Genomic DNA, 15411 nt, shown 5'->3' with positions numbered 1-15411 from the left:
TGATTTGTAGACCCCACCCTGAGGTTGTATTTTCCAAAGGTGTCCACGTCCCCTGTGTGCTTCTGTAATGTGACTGCCCGGCACAGGCATTTAATTCGCCTCCCCTTGAACCTGGGCTGGCTTTAGTGACACATCTGTAATCCATAGAATGGGACAGAGTAACACTGCGGGTGGAGTGGGGGTGGAACTTCCCGGTAGGGACCAGAGGAAGCCTTGCTCTCTCTCTTCCCTCCAGTCTCTGTCTCTCTCTCTCTCCAGCTGCTGTGCTGAGAGAAGCCAAGCCACATGCAGGAGAGGCCACGGATCCCAGCTAAGCCCAGCCTTCCAGCCATCCCAGCCCAGGAAGCAGACAATAGAACTTTCCGTGTGATGGGAAGGTTCTGTCTGCGGTCCAGCGAGGTGCCCGTCGGCCACATGGTAGCTCTGGTGTAGACAAAACACACAACACCCTGTCAAATTGTTTCTGAATTCAACACTACTCATTTAGTGTAAGTATGTCTCATGCAATATTTGGGATATATTTATACCAAAACAATTATGTGTTGTTTTTCAGATATCCAAATTTACTGGGCATTTTTATTTGCAAAATCTGGCACCTGGAATGCAGCTAGTACAACTGAGGAAGTGACTTTTTTTTTTTTTTTTTTTTCTTTCCCACGGCTTGTGGGATCTTGGTTCCCCAACCAGGGATCGAACCTGGGCCACGACAGTGAAAGCACCGAGTCCTAACCACTGGACTCTCAGGGAATTCCCAGGAAGTGACTTTTCAATTTTTAAAAATTTGAATAAATTTAAACAGCCACATGTTCCTGGTGGCTACTGTATTGGCCAGTGTCCTCTAGAGAAAGCCAGGTCCAGTCATTCACCCCAGGACAGTTGCAGCTCCCCAGCTGAGGCCCCAGACGATGTGTAACAGAGACAAGCTGTCCCCCTAGGCCCTGAGTCCTTGACCCACAGAATCCCTGAGCGCAGTAAGATGGTGCTTGTTTCCTGCGCTAAGTTTGTGGTCATTTGTAGCTGGAACTCCCTCAGGCCCCCAGGAACCCAGCTCACTTCCACCCCGGGCCCTGAGCTGGAATGTTCTCCTCCCACACGCCCTTGGCTCCTTCCCTCACCTGCTTCCAATCTTTGCTCAGATCTTGCCTTTCATTGAGGCCTCCCTGACCATCCTACTTAATTCCTGGTCTACTTTACCTACTTTATTGAAACAATTTTCACAAACCTCTTCATCATTACTCTTGATACGTTCAGCTTATTTTCTGTCTCTTCGCTGGACTGTGAGCTCAGGGAGGCCGGGCAGGGCTCCACACCTTTTCTGTTCCCTGATGTGCCCGGATGCCGGGAACAGCGCCTGCCATGCAGTGGGTCCTCGGCAGGCGTCTGTGGAAGGAGTGACCACTGCTTAGTGGAGAGGCGGGGCCGTCTTTCCAAACGGCCTCGAGTATTCAGCCCGGCTGTTTGCTGACCCTAGATTCCCTGTAGGTGTAAGGTTTCGTTCTGTTACCAGCATTTATTCAACAAACACTGTATGCCATGTACCGTCCCAGGCCCTGGGGCTGCAAAGGTGGCTGTGACAGATGAGGGCCCTGTCCTCAAGTAACCTCTGTTCTAGGAGGGTGGGGATCTGGGAGGGCGACCCCAAATCGGCCATTTAACTTGGTGTTGGTGACACGAACCGAGGAATTGTAGCCGCTTTCACAGGCCTGGTCTAGTCTCAACCTGCTGTTGGTGTGGGAGATTTTTAAATGCTGATGCCTGGGCCCACCCTCAAGGTTCTGATTTCAGTGGTGGGGGGTACAGCCCCAGTGCTGGCAGTTGACAGCACTCACCGTGGTTCTGATGGAGAGGCAGGATCAGAACCACTTGTTTAGGTGGATCCCTGGTCATTGCCTGTGCGCCAGGTTCTCATAAGCCCCATTTCACAGATGAGGAAAATGAGGCTCGGCCGGGCACGCAGGTCAAAGGGTCCTTCCGGGAGCCCCTTGGCTCCTCCGCTACAGTGAGGGGACAGGGTCTGCCCAGAAGGTGGAAGCCAGGACTGGGGTGCCCTGGGCTTCAGAGGGGCCCTCAACCCCCCCAGGAGGTAGGTAACCCCTCCACAGGGCCTGGGCTCGCACTGCAGCTAATCAGCCTAACGAGAGGCTCTCTAGCCGCCCACTCCCACTCTGTGATTTGCTCACTGCCCTTCCCTCTAATTTTGTTGTCTCCCCAGCAGTGTCCCAAGGCCTGGGGGCTCCGTTTGCAGTAGGAGGCCCCTCCCTGCGTTAGTGAAGGCGCTGCTTTCCTGCTGGCTGACCCCTCTGGGGGAGGGCGGAGGGGGACAGCGGCTGTTTGCAGAGCCCTGCAAGGGGTGGGAAGATCTGTTGCCAACAAACAGTTTAGAGTAGGAGGCAACGGCCCCTCCATCCACCCAGTGCTGTTCTAAGTGCTTTTTCAGACACTTGTTAGAAACTTCACAGGGTTGGTAAAGAGCAGGGGCAGGACAGCTGGCGCCCAGCGTCTGGCTCTGGGTGGCACCCTCTCCTGTGTCACTGCGTTGTGTTGGGGTTTAACTTCTCTTGCTCATTTGCCTCCGGGGCTTGTTTCTCTGCTTGGACTGTGTCTCCTGTGGGTAAGGACTCTGTGACGCTTCCGGGTCATCCAGGCCGAGTTATCTACCTCCCTCCCATCAGCGGTGACCGGGGTTCCGCTCCCGAAGCTCAGGCCTCTGCACATGTGCGCAGGGACGGGGGACAGGGTAGGGCTTGCTCTGAGCACAGTAGAGGGTCCAGCTGGGGAGGTACGGACCCCTGCACATACCTGAGATGCTGGAATATCAGTGTCGTCTCGGATGAGTGTCATAGGTCCAACTAGCTGGAGGGGCTGTGAGGACCGAGGGAGGTGGTCCACGGAAAGCCTTGAGCGGCGCAGTCAGTGCTTCACAAAAGTGAGGTCGTCCTGTTACCATCCCACCATCTCCTGGCTGAGGGCCGTGCACACAGCAGACTCCCAATCACTGCTGTTTGTTCCACTGGTTTGGAGCCACTTTCCTGGGGGCTAATTCTAGGAGTTCCAGCTCCACCAGAGTTCATATCTCAGGCGCCCACAGGGCAGCCAGAGGCAACAGGCTTTTCTCTGGCCAGGCGGGCAGCTCCCGAAGCGGCCTAGACCTGCTCCCCAGACTGGAGCTGCCCTCCGAGAACACTGTGTCCACACAGGGGCCTTTGCGGGCAAAGGCCCTTAGCCCGGGGGGCTCGGAAAACCCAGCGTTCGGCCTGGAGATGGAGAGTCAACCACGTGAGCCCTCCTCCCGGCCCTGCTCTCCTCTGACACAGCCACTGGGGAGCTACTCTTTGGTCTCTGTCCCGCACGGCACTGCAGGTACCCTGCGTTCAACCCTGGCCACCAAGGCCACCTGCTGCTGTTCCTGCACATACAGTTGGCCCTCTGCCCCCCGGGCCTGGCTGCTCCCCTGGGAGGGACCCCACCTGGAGAGGGGCAGGAGCTGGGGGGTCCTTGGCCCTCGGTGGGATGAGTTAGAGGTGGGTCCACAGTCCCAGACCCCGCTCACCTCCACACCCTCTTCCAGGGCTTCCCGGGCCACATCCCAAATACAACGCTGTGCCCAAGTCCTCCTCCCCGTACGCTTGGGAAGAGTCCGAACCACGGCAAACAGGACGGAGCACCCACCCGGGAACTCCAGAGACTTGCCCTCGGTGCTTTTCCTCCCAAATTACTAGGACACCCCCGAGGTGCCCATGGGGGCGGGAGGGAGGTTAAGGTGCAGGTGACAGCAGCCCCGAGGCTGCAGGGGACCCCCTCCTTGCCCCTCTTCCTTAGTCTCTGAAGCTCTCGGTGTAGAGGGGCCCCAGGCCAAAGTCGAAGACCCCTGTGGTTTGCTTCACATTAAACAATGCTGAGGTCAGCGTCATGAGGCACTGGGGTTGTTGGAACTTCTTCTGCGGGGAGGGCAGGTCAGGCCCCAGTGCAGCCTGGAGCAGGAGAAAAGGCTCCAGCACGGTCTCCGACCAGGGTTCCAGTGGGTCCCTGGGCTAGGAAGCAGGAGGTACCTCTGTCCAGTGGTCTGAGGGAGCTCTGGGCAAGATGCGCCTTGAAATACCCCCATCCCCTTGGGCAAGTCACTCAGGCCCCAGTTTCCCCTCTGAAAAAGGGGTGGGAGTGTCCCCAGTGGTGGATGGAGGGAAAGGGGACCAATAGATGGTGTGGAGTCCCTTTTACACTCTAAAGGGACCGTTCAAATGCAAAGACCAGGGCAGGGAGAATCCAGAGCAAGGCGGGCCAGTGGGGGGGCTGCTGGCATGAAGCTACCAAGGGTGGTCCAGAGCCAGCTGGGCAGGAATCACTGTCCTTGCCCTTGTGGAGCTTTAATCTACTGTGAGTTGTCGGGGTGAGAGAGACAGTAAGCAAACAAGCAGGCACATAAAGAAGCAAGGTGATGGCGCTCTGGTGAGGTACACATCTGGGAGGGTGAATGGGGGTGGACCTGCTGAGGTGGCCTCACTGAGCAGAGACCTGAGGACAATGAGAGAGAAAGGCATGTGGGTATCTGGGGAAGAGGGTCCAGGCCGAGGAAAGAGCAAGGGCAAAGGTTGTGAGGTTGGGGCATTTTTGGTGAGTATATCTGTTAGCTAGTGCTGCATAACAGCCACCCCAGCACCTAGTAGCTTAAAATAGCAGCTGTTTATTTTTACCGGCTGGACCCAGCAGTGCAGTTTTTCTGGTAGCTGGGCTTACTCAACTGCCTGATGTCAGCGGCCAGGCTGGCTGGGGTAGGGGGGCTTCAGATAGCCTCCACTGGGGTGAGTGTTCTCGGCTCCCGGCCCCCAGCAGGCCTTACCCAGCTTGTGCTCATGGCCGCTGGACAAGCTTCTAGGAGAGCAAGTCTGGGCTTGGAACAGGCACGGTCACTTCGGACATGTTTTGTCAACATATAAGATTCAAGGGGAGGGCAAATCCATCCAATTTTTGATAGCAGGTGCTGCAAAGATTGCGGCCACGTTTGCAATTTACTATAATCCCGCACATTGTAGGTGAGAAGCCAGGGCTCAGAGAGAAAAAGGCACAAGTGACTCTCTCAAGGCCACATGACCACGGAGATTCCAACCCAGCCTGTGTAATGTTGTGGTTGGTGCCTTTTCTCATGAAAACTGCCTCTTGTCCCCCAAGTTCCTTAAACTGATTTTTTAATGTCCCCCAAATCACATGTTAAGTCACTGAGTGGCAGGACGGAGAGGTGAGACGCCCACACAACCTTCCAGCCTTCTGCACAAGTGTGGGTCCCCCACCCCACCCCAAACACACTCTCTCCCTTCCTCTCTCGCAAGTACTTTTTCAGGGGGTGGCTTTATTTAAGACTTTATTTTTTAGAGCAGTTTTAGGCTCAGAGGAAAAGTGAGGGAAGGTAATGAGGTGGCTGGTGTCTTCTCCATCCCACGTGGGAATAAAGAAGAAAAGAGTGGCCACAAGCAGGTCCAATCTCTAGGAGGGTTGGGGAATCTGGAGGTATTTACCTTTTTTATTATAAGTAATCAAAACAGGCTTATGGAATAATGACAGCACCAGTGACACCTTGGAGGCCAGATTTAGGTGGAACTTAAACCCCAGAGTGAGGATTCAGACGGCAGGTAATAGGGAGCCATTGAGGGTTTGAGTAGGGAAGTGGCCACGTGCGAGGAAGGGCAGGTGTCCATGGCTGGGCAGGGGAGGGGTCTGCAATTCTAGGCAAAGGAAATGAGAGTGCTGGGCCGGGGATACACCCATGTGAGGGGAGTGGAGTCTGGGGTGGCTGGGGGCTGGACACGGGAGCTGCCAGCAAGCCTGTTAGGGGCCGTCTGGTGAGCGAAAAGGATGGTCAGGAGACGCAGCCCTCACGGAGGGTGAGACCCGGGTCAGTAGGGGGTGGGCGGGGTGGCAGGTGCTGGCTTTTGCCTCAGCCGCTGCTCCCTCCTCCGGGAGGAACTCCCCCCATCCCAGGAGCCTCTCCCCCACTCCCAGCCCCGCCCTCCTGCTGGGGCTGCCCCCATGCCTGGTGAGGCCGGAGCACTGAGGTCTGGCCGGGCTGAGCTTCTCCCCTGACCCAGGCAGGCCGATAGGGGACGGCCCTGGGACTTGGAGGACCAGTTCCTCATCTGTTAGAGCTGCCGGGTGGGGGTGGGCAGCGTGGCGCTGCAGAGCGATCCCTGAGGCTATGGCTCCAGCACCCGTGTCCATGCTGCTGTGGGGCCTCCGGGGGTCGTGGTCAGTCACACGTGCCGTGGCCAGTGCCGGGAGAGAGGCCCCAGGGGCTGGGGGCCGAGGACAGGCAGGGACTCCTTCCTGGGCTGGAGACAGGGGTTGAGACCCCCGTGACCCAGAGGAGTCGTCTGGACAATCTGGGTGGGGAGAGGGAAAGGCGTTCCCAGTCAAAGTGGTGGAAGAAGCTGGCTGTTCCCGGGGGGCTGGGAGAGGTGAAGCCAGGGCTCCCCTCCCTCCCTCGCTGCCCCTCACCCCCCTTGCAGCCAAAGGAAGCCGTGCCCGCCCTTCCCACTCTGGACCTCGACTTACTCTTCTGCGAAATGGGTCTAACCGGCCTTATGCCTGAACCGGCATCAGAATCACCAGGGAAGGTGCTAAAAATGCACAGTCCCAGGCTTCACCCCTGAGTGTATGGAGGGGCCTGGGGGCCCCAGGAATGTGCATTTTTACCCAGCGCCCCAGGGGCCTCTGATGAGAGCCCTGTACCCACACATTGAGAAGCTCCCCTGACCCTGAGAATGCTGGTAGGCCTTTTGGACCCGGGACCCATGAAGCACCCGCTGAAGCAGGACTGTTTACCCAGGACCTTCCAGGCCTGGCGCTCATCCTAGACCAGGGACAGCCCCTTGGGCTACGCCTTTGCCCCTGGTGTGGCTCCCATCCTGGCCACTGACCCCAAGTCCCCCAGGAGCATCAGCTGAAAGACATCGAGGACGTGTGTGAGGGCCTCTCTCCAACGCCCTGGGGAGAGGAGCTCAGTGGCCTGGGGATCCTGAGAGCTCTCTCCAGGGGACCCTTTCTAAGCCAGGCTCCCTCTGCAGCCTCAGCCTCCTGGCCTTGTGCTGCTGTTCACCTTGGTCAATATTTATTCCTCAAACAGGCTGGTATTTGCTTAAAGGGCGGCAGCAGACATGGCAGCCCTCGCCTCCTTGCCCTCTGCTTCCCTGTCCTTCCCTGGGGGCTCCCCCTTCTCTGCCAGCAGGCTCCCCGGGCCCAGCATGGCTTTCCCAGGTCACTCGACTCCACCTCGAACCTGTCCTCTGGCTCCAAACATGTTGGGTCTGGTCCACGGGCCTAGAACTGAGGTCCCGAGAATATTCTAAATGTCCAAACTGCTCCTGGCTGCAACTCGGGCTCCTGATCCCAGTTCGAACAAGCCACATAGAGGTTGTGGTGAAAGGACGTGTTGTCTGAAACAGTTTTGCACATTATTTTCCAGGAAATCAGCTCCTGGCCTTGGCAGATGCCGTGCACAGGCCTGGGAGACCCCAGCGGGGAGCCCAGAGCTGCGAACGCTGTTGGTAAATGTGTGACCGGCCCTCGGACAGGCCACCAAACATGTTTTCTGCCAAGTTTATTCAGATGAGATCCTGTAATTTTTGCCTCCTCTGAACCTGGGGGGCGCGTTGCAGAGAGAAAAGGCCTTGGCTCTTACCTCCCCACTCACACGTGGCAGAATATTTTGAGGTCTGTTGACCCAGTTTTGAGCATTGCTCAGATCAGCACAGGTGTGGCAATTGTTCCTTTTCTAAGAAGGACATTGCTGGCAAACTGGACATTTGCTGCTGTTTTTTAAACTTTTCATTTTGAACTACATTTCAAAAAGTAGGAGTAAAAAGTAGTAAGTGTAGTATTAAAGTTGCAAGAACAGTACAGAAAGTTTCCTGTCCTCCTCTCCCAACTTCCCCAAACTTACAAACCCGCAGCCCAGCGATCAAAGCCAGGAGGTTAGCTCTCGTCCTAACACCCTTAATCCAACCCAAGTCCCTGCGTGAACCTCACCAGCTTTTCCACGAATGTCCTTCTTGGCTCCAGGAGAATGCATCCAGGGTCCCGCCCGTGCATTTAGTTGTTCTGCGTCTCTGCTGCCTTGCTATCAGCAACGGTCCCTAAGTTGTTCCTTGTCTGCCCGGACCCGGATACCTGCGACGAGTGTTGACCAGTCACCTTGCCGACACCCCTGAGCCCAGGCTTTGTGGGGTCCTCATGTCTGGGTGGAGGGCATACATCCGGCAAGGGCACCATTGCCGTGGAGCTCCGGACCTGGGGCCACGGGGTCACGACGCTGATTTGTGCAGCGATGCCTGGCTCTCTGGTCAGGTGGTCCTGAGGGGCTTTTCCTCTGTAAGGTTATATTCACCTTCCATCCCCACCCCCAGCCCCATCGACAGACATCTCAGGAGAGATTCCTTGAGGCCATGCAGATGCCTTTTCTCCTTAAACCTTTCAAGATTCTAGCCTCCATCAGATCTTGTCTGCAGCATCACTTCTTTGGCTTCCCCTCCCTCACTCCCTCCCTCCTTCCTTCCACATGTATTGATTGGATTTCCACTGCAAGAAAGAGCTGTCCCAGGACCTACTGTATAGCATAGGGAACTCTACTCAATACTCTGTAATGGCCTATGTGGGAAAAGAATCTAAAAAAGAGTGGATATATGTATATATATAACTGATTCACTTTGCTGTACACCTGAAACTAACACAACATTGTAAATCAACTATACCCCAATAAAAATAAAAAAAAACATTTTTTTTTAATTTTTAAAAATTAAAAAAAAAAGAAAGAAAGAGCTGGCCCTTCTGCTCCGACTTATTTAATCACATACTTACTTATATCTGTGTGGACTTAGGGGTATTTTATACCGTGGGTGATAATCTGATACTATCATTTTTTATTTTATTGTTCACATTTCTCAGCCCTGGCTGCTGGGAGCTCCTTCAGGGCCCCTGTATCCTTTGGACCAGCCCCATGTTTTCTGGTTCCCCTCGGTTTTCTAGGATTTGCTGCCGGCCTCACTCAGCTAATCGTTAGATATTCTCCTTGGGTTCTGTGGGCTATTGAGGCCACAGGTCACATCTTCTGTTTGAATCAATTATGGGCCAGATTATACCTAAAACATATTTCTTTGTTGTTTGGTGTGTTGGCAGAGCTGGATCTTTGCAGAAATCCCCACCATTTGGAGGTTGGAAGTTGTGATTGTTGTGTCGGGAGCCATCAAACCAGGTAGGACCTAGTTTGGCTCCAAATTATTGTCTTTTATGGTTTCTGTTCCTTCTACCTTACAGTCCCCCTGGGGAGCCCCTAGGGTTCAAAAGCTGGAGAACACCCAAGTCATGTTGACCAGGAGCTCCCTTTGCGTGGCAGACAGAAAGTGCCAAGATGTCATGATGATAATCTTGACCTTTGTCTACGAGCTTCGACTGATCTTACCAACAACTGAGAATGTTGTTGGAAGGAAGGTCCTTCATTTGGGTCCCTCAGAAGCTGACCTTGTTTTAATGATTCAAGGGCAAGGGCTTTCTGTGGGAGGTGATCTCAGGGGGGCATGGGAAAGTGAGACAGGGAGAGAAGGGCAGCCATTGCTGTATTATTATTGTATTATTATTGTATAATCAAGCACATCATCACCATGAGCAACTGGACTTCAGTCCTGCTGGAGAGCCTGGGAGACAGTGTGGAACTCATACCTGAGTTCTCCAGCCACTCAGGAGCAGGGGTGCTTATATACTGATTCCCGTTAGTTTGGGTTGATGGCTGCTCCTGGGCGTGTTCATTCTCTAGTTCTTCTAAGGATGCAGGCAGAGCAGGCTATGGTGGCTAGAGAAAGTCCTCAGGCAAAGTTGTGCCCGGGAATGGTGAGGGTCTACAGGTTACGGGCAGGGCACCCACAGCATCCACTCCAGGCACAGCCCCATTTTACAGGTGAAGAAACTGAGGTACAGAGAAGCTAATTGACTTATCTGGGGTCTAGAAACAGTACTGAGAGCTGGTGCTTGAAGATATGAATTTCGGTGAGGACAGTTCTAAGTCTCCACCGAACACTCTGGAGCCTTCTCCCTTTGCCCCTGCTTCTCACGGCAGGTTCCTCCTCTGCAGCCCTCTTGCTAGCCTGGAAACTGCCTCCCGGGCTGGGCAGGGTGCGTGTTTGTGATGGTTCCGCCTAGTGTCTTGGTAGTTGCAGGTTCGATGTTTGAGTTGGTTGGGGAAAAGCCCCTGCATTATTTCAGGAGGCTTGAGTTATGTCAACCCCTCCAATAAACAGTGTTAAAAGATTAGGTGAATAGACAGAAGAAACGCCTGGCTTCTTATTGACTTACACTGTTGGGCTGTTGGATGGTCTGCTGTCTCTCTGGCCCCAGGCGGCCCCTCTGACGGCTCCAGAAGAGGGAACCGAGTCACGCTTTGTGTGTCCCAGCTCCGCACTGTTCCCCTGGCCCTCCTGACCTCCTGCATCTAGTTCTTGTTTCATGTTCTCACTACTCCTCCTGGCCCCTCCTGTATTCCCAGCCTGTTCTCCTGGTGAACTCTTGGGCCTGGGCTTTCGTTCTGAGTCTGGAGGGAGGGGACCTGGGCTTTGCCAATAAATATCCGTGGATGTGGGGCCCGGGTGCAGCCCCCGCCTCCATTACCCACAGGAGGAAATTTAAAGAGGAAATTACCCTCGCCTGGTCCCCCTCCTAGGACTGCCTAGGGCTTCAAAGCAGATGAGGTGACAAAAGGGTTGTCACAACCCAGGGCCTGGCTGACTTCCTGGCCTCCAAGAAACAGAAAGAGACAATAACCATATAAAAAGAAGCTCTGAGACTTCTCTGGTGGTCCAGTGGTTAAGGATCTGCCTTCCAATACAGGAGACCTGGGTTCGATCCCTGGTCAGGGAACTAAGATCCCACATGCCCTGGGGCAATTAAGCCCACGCACCACAACTACTGAGCCCGTGGGCCACAACTAGAGAGAAGCCCATGCGCTGCAACCTGGAGCCCGCCCGCTGCGGTGGAGGATCCCAACGAAGAACCTGTGGCCGCAACGAAGATCCGACACAGCCAAAAATAAAATAATTAAATAAATATTAAAAAAAACCAAACAAACTAAAAAGAAGCTCCACCTCACCGGTTTTCAGGAACATATGAATTAAAAATACTAGTGAAGGGGCTTCCCTGGTGGCACAGTGGTTAAGAATCCGCCTGCCAATGCAGGGGACATGGGTTCGATCCCTGGTCCGGGAAGATCCCACATGCCGCAGAGCAACTAAGCCCGTGCACCACAACTACTGAAGCCCATGTGCTGCAACTACTGAAGCCCGTGCGCCTACAGCCCAGGCTCTGCAACAACAGAAGCCACTGCGATGAGAAAAGCCCGTGCACCGCAATGAACAGTAGCCCCTGCTCGCTGCAACTAGAGAAAGCCCGCGTGCAGCAATGAAGACCCAGTGCAGAAAAAATAAAAAAATAAAAAAAAAATAAATTCTTAAAAAAAAAATACTAGTGAATTAAAGAGGCAAGTTGAGACTATCTATTACAGTAAAAAAATGTCCACATCCTCTAACCCAGAGAATCATGTCTTTGAATCTGTGGGACAGAGACCCTTGAGCAGGAGGGTAAGGTCTTGGGTGTGTGTGAGGTTGTTCGTAAAAGCAGGGCTTCTCAGCGGTCCTGGGCAAGCTCTAGCCTTTATTTCCAATCTGTCACAAACTCATACATTTTTACTTTTACAGTAAAAATGAATCACTAGAGAAATAAAGTTTTAAAAATGAAAGGCTTACAAAATACAAGCCCATGATTTTTATTGTGAGATTTGACATAACATTACTGCCAAATTGCTATAAAAGTTTCTCAGTATTTACCACTCCCTCCCACCCCCTGCCTCACAACTCGGGGCCACCCCCGGATGCTGGACCACAGACTCCGAGTCATGATGCTCAGCTGTGCTGCTTGCAAAACAAACTGGAAAGAGCCTAAATACTTATCAATAGAAGAATGACTATATAAACATGTTATGTCCATAGCATAAAATCCATGTAATAGTAAGAAATAAAGATGGGAGATTTATAAGACCTGACATGCAAAGGTGGCTGAGACATGTTATTGAGTAGAAAAAGGATATATAGTTTTCTCAAGTGTTAAATGTAAAAAAAAAAAAATCTGCAATAAAACAATGCTCTATGTTTTCTATGGGCTTGTGAATATGTATGAAAATGTATAGAAAAGGGACTGGAAACGCATCCCTCTGGTACAGGCACACCTCGTTTTGTTGCATTTCACTTGACTGCACTTTGCAGATATTGCATGTTTTACAAATTCAAGGTTTGTACCAACCCCACGTTGAGCAAGTCTATCGGTGCCGCTTTTCCAACAGCATTTGCTCACCTCGTGTCTCTGTGTCACATTTTGGTAATTCTTGCAATATTTCAAACTTTTTCATTATTATCATATTTGTGATGGTGATCTGTGATCAGTGACCTTTGATGTTACTATTGCAAAAAGATTATGACTCCTTGAAGTCTCAGATGAGAGTTATTTTTTAGCAAGAAAGTACTTTTTAATTAAGGTGTGTACATTGTTTTTCGGACATAATGCCATCACACACTTAATAGACTCCAGTATAGTGTAAACATAGCTTTATGAGCACTGGGAAACCAAAAAGTTCATGTGACTTGCTTTATTGCCGTAGTCTGGAACCGAACCTGCAAGGTCTGCCTGTATTGGGAATGCTGGGTAAAGGGGGAATCTTTTGTAAGGGCTTAATTTTTATGAAAAGAATGCATCCAAATATTACTCATATAATTAAAAAACATGACATCTAGGTAATGTTGATCTAAGGCAGGCAAATTACACTGGAAAGTGAATTTTCCAGACTCCACCCCACCTCCCAACCGAGGGATAAACCACCCACTCTGCCATGCAGGTGAAATGTGGATTAGACAACAGTAAGAGTCAGGCGTGAACTCCCGTGAAGAAGAAGGCACAGTTGCAGACTGAGAGGCTGGGAGGGGACTGGCTTGTTGGTTGTACATGAGCCTTTTGTGAGGTGGCAGAGGAGAGAATTTAGATTTTAGGTTCAAACACAGAGTAAAATTCTAGCACCTGACGTCTGAGTTGAGGGTAGACCGAGCACAGGTATTAGTCTCGACTCCTTCCTGAATCCAAGTGACAGTAAAGGGAGAGAAACCCTATAGAGACAAGAAGCTGGAGGGGCTGTTACTTGACTGAGCAGCCAGGACACAGGGACCCATAGTGGCCGGCAGTGGGGAAGCGGAAAGTACTGACACCAAAGAACCCCAGAGACACTTCTGTTTTCTCCTTCTCTGGGTTCTTCCACCCTAGAGTCCTGACATTCGTGATGATTTACATTTATATGAATCTTTCAGTAGGAAAATCACTTCCTTTCATTCTGGTCATTTTGTTGTATAATTTCCTTGATAATCTCCTGCCCCACTGTTTTTCTCTGTTCTTTTTTCTGGAACTCATCTTAGCTGGATGTCAGACCACCTGGATGAATGCTGTATTTTTCTTACGTTTTCTTTCCTAGTTTCCAGGTTATCATGTTTTGTTGCCGTTCTATTTTTGGAAAATGTCATTGACTTTATCTCCTAATAATTCAGTTGGAATTTTTTCAATTAAACTTTATTTTGAGATAATTGTGGATGCACATGTAGTTGTAAGAAGTAATACAGAGCGATCCTGTGTACATGGGGAGGGCTCTCATGTTGAGCTGTTATACCCACACCCACTTGCTCCTGCAGCCATTTCCTCCTTTTTTATATATATATTTTTTTATTTATTTATTTTTGGCTGCGTTGGGTCTTTGTTGCTGTGCGCGGACTTTCTGTAGTTGTGGTGAGCGGTGGGCTACTCTTTGTTGCGGTGTGCGGGCTTCTCATTGTGGTGGCTTCTGTTGTTGCAGAGCACGGGCTCTAGGTGCACGGGCTCAGTAGTTGTGCATGCGGGCTTAGCTGCTCTGTGGCATGTGGGATCTTCCCGGACCAGGGATTGAACCCGTGTCCCCTGCATTGGCAGGCGGGTTCTTAACCACTGCGCCACCAGGGAAGCCCAGCCATTCCCTCCTTAATCCATTTCTATAATTTTGCCATTTCAACAGTGGAATCATAAATGGAATCACACAATGTGTAATCTTTTGCAATTGGCTTTTGAAAAAATTTTTGTTTTTTTAAAATATTTTATTTTTATTGGAGTATAGTTGATTTACAATTTGTTTTATAGGTGTATAGCAAAGTGATTCAGTTATACATATATTCATTCTTTTTTAGATTTCTTTTAGCAATTGGCCTTTTTTTTCACACAGCATAATTTTCTGGAGATTCATCCTGGTTACGGCTCATAGCAATAGTTTGTTCCTGCTTATTACTGAGCAGTTGTCCATGGTATGGATGTACTACTGTTGTTTTAACTATTTGCCCCTTAAAGGAATTTGGGTTGTTTCCAGTTTTTGGCTATTACAAATAAGGCTGCTATAAACATTCATGTACTAGTTTATGTCTGAACATAAGTTTTCATTTCTCTGAGATAATTTACCCACAGTGCAATTTCTGGCTCATATGGGAGTTGCATGTTTAGATTTTTCAAGACCCAGTTGGGCTGTTCCATTTCACATTCCCTCCAACAATGTAGGAGGGATTCATTTACTCCACATCCTTGCCAGTGTTTGGTGTTGTCACTATTATTATTTTAGACTTCTGATAAATGTGTATTGATATCTCATAGTGGTTTCAAACCGCGTTTCCCTGATGGCTGATAATGTTGAGCATCTTTTCAACTGCTTACGTACTATCTGTATGTCCTCTTCAGAAATCTTTCTTCATGTTTTGTTCCCATTTTCTAATTGGATTGTTTGTTTTTCTTATTATTGAGTTTTGAGAGTTCTTTATGTACACAAAATAATAGTTCTTTGTTGGATACATGGTTTGCAAATATTTTTTCCCCACTCTGTACCTTGTCTTTCTACCTTTTAACAGGATCTTTCATAGAGCAAAAGTTTTAAATTTTGATGTTCAACTTACTGATTTTTCCTTTTATGAATAGCGCTTTTGGTATCAAGTATAAGCCCTAGGTCCCAGAGATTTTCTCCTATGCATATTTCTAAAAGTTTTACAGTTTCACATTTTACATTTAAGTCAGCAATCCATTTGGAGTTAATTTTTGTATTAAGTGTGGGGTTTAGGTTGATGTTAATTTTTTTTTGCCTGTGGATGTCTAATTGCTCCTGTAGGAAAGGCTCTCTTTCCTTCATTGAACTGCTTTGGCATCTTTGTAAAAAACCAGTTGGGCAAGTCTGTGTGCATCTATTTTTGAATATTCTACTCTGTTCCATTGGTCTATATGTCTATTCCTCTGCCAATACCATACATCCTTGATTATTGCAGGCTTACAGTGAGTCTTGAA

At 50.5% G+C, this 15411-nt stretch overlaps 1 long non-coding RNA gene across 1 annotated transcript in view; it reads left to right on the top strand.

The window, feature by feature from the left end:
• The first annotated feature begins 9161 nt into the window (after window positions 1–9161).
• LOC130704942 (uncharacterized) overlaps window positions 9162–15411 on the top strand; it is a 53571-nt gene continuing 47321 nt past the window's right edge. The window contains exon 1 of the long non-coding RNA XR_009005500.1: window positions 9162–9238. This is a non-coding gene — a long non-coding RNA (uncharacterized LOC130704942). The remainder of the gene's footprint in view (window positions 9239–15411) is intronic.

Source organism: Balaenoptera acutorostrata, chromosome 15 (assembly GCF_949987535.1).
Source record: "Balaenoptera acutorostrata chromosome 15, mBalAcu1.1, whole genome shotgun sequence".
Lineage (NCBI taxonomy): Eukaryota > Metazoa > Chordata > Mammalia > Artiodactyla > Balaenopteridae > Balaenoptera > Balaenoptera acutorostrata.
This window is presented reverse-complemented; position numbering and strand designations above follow the sequence as displayed.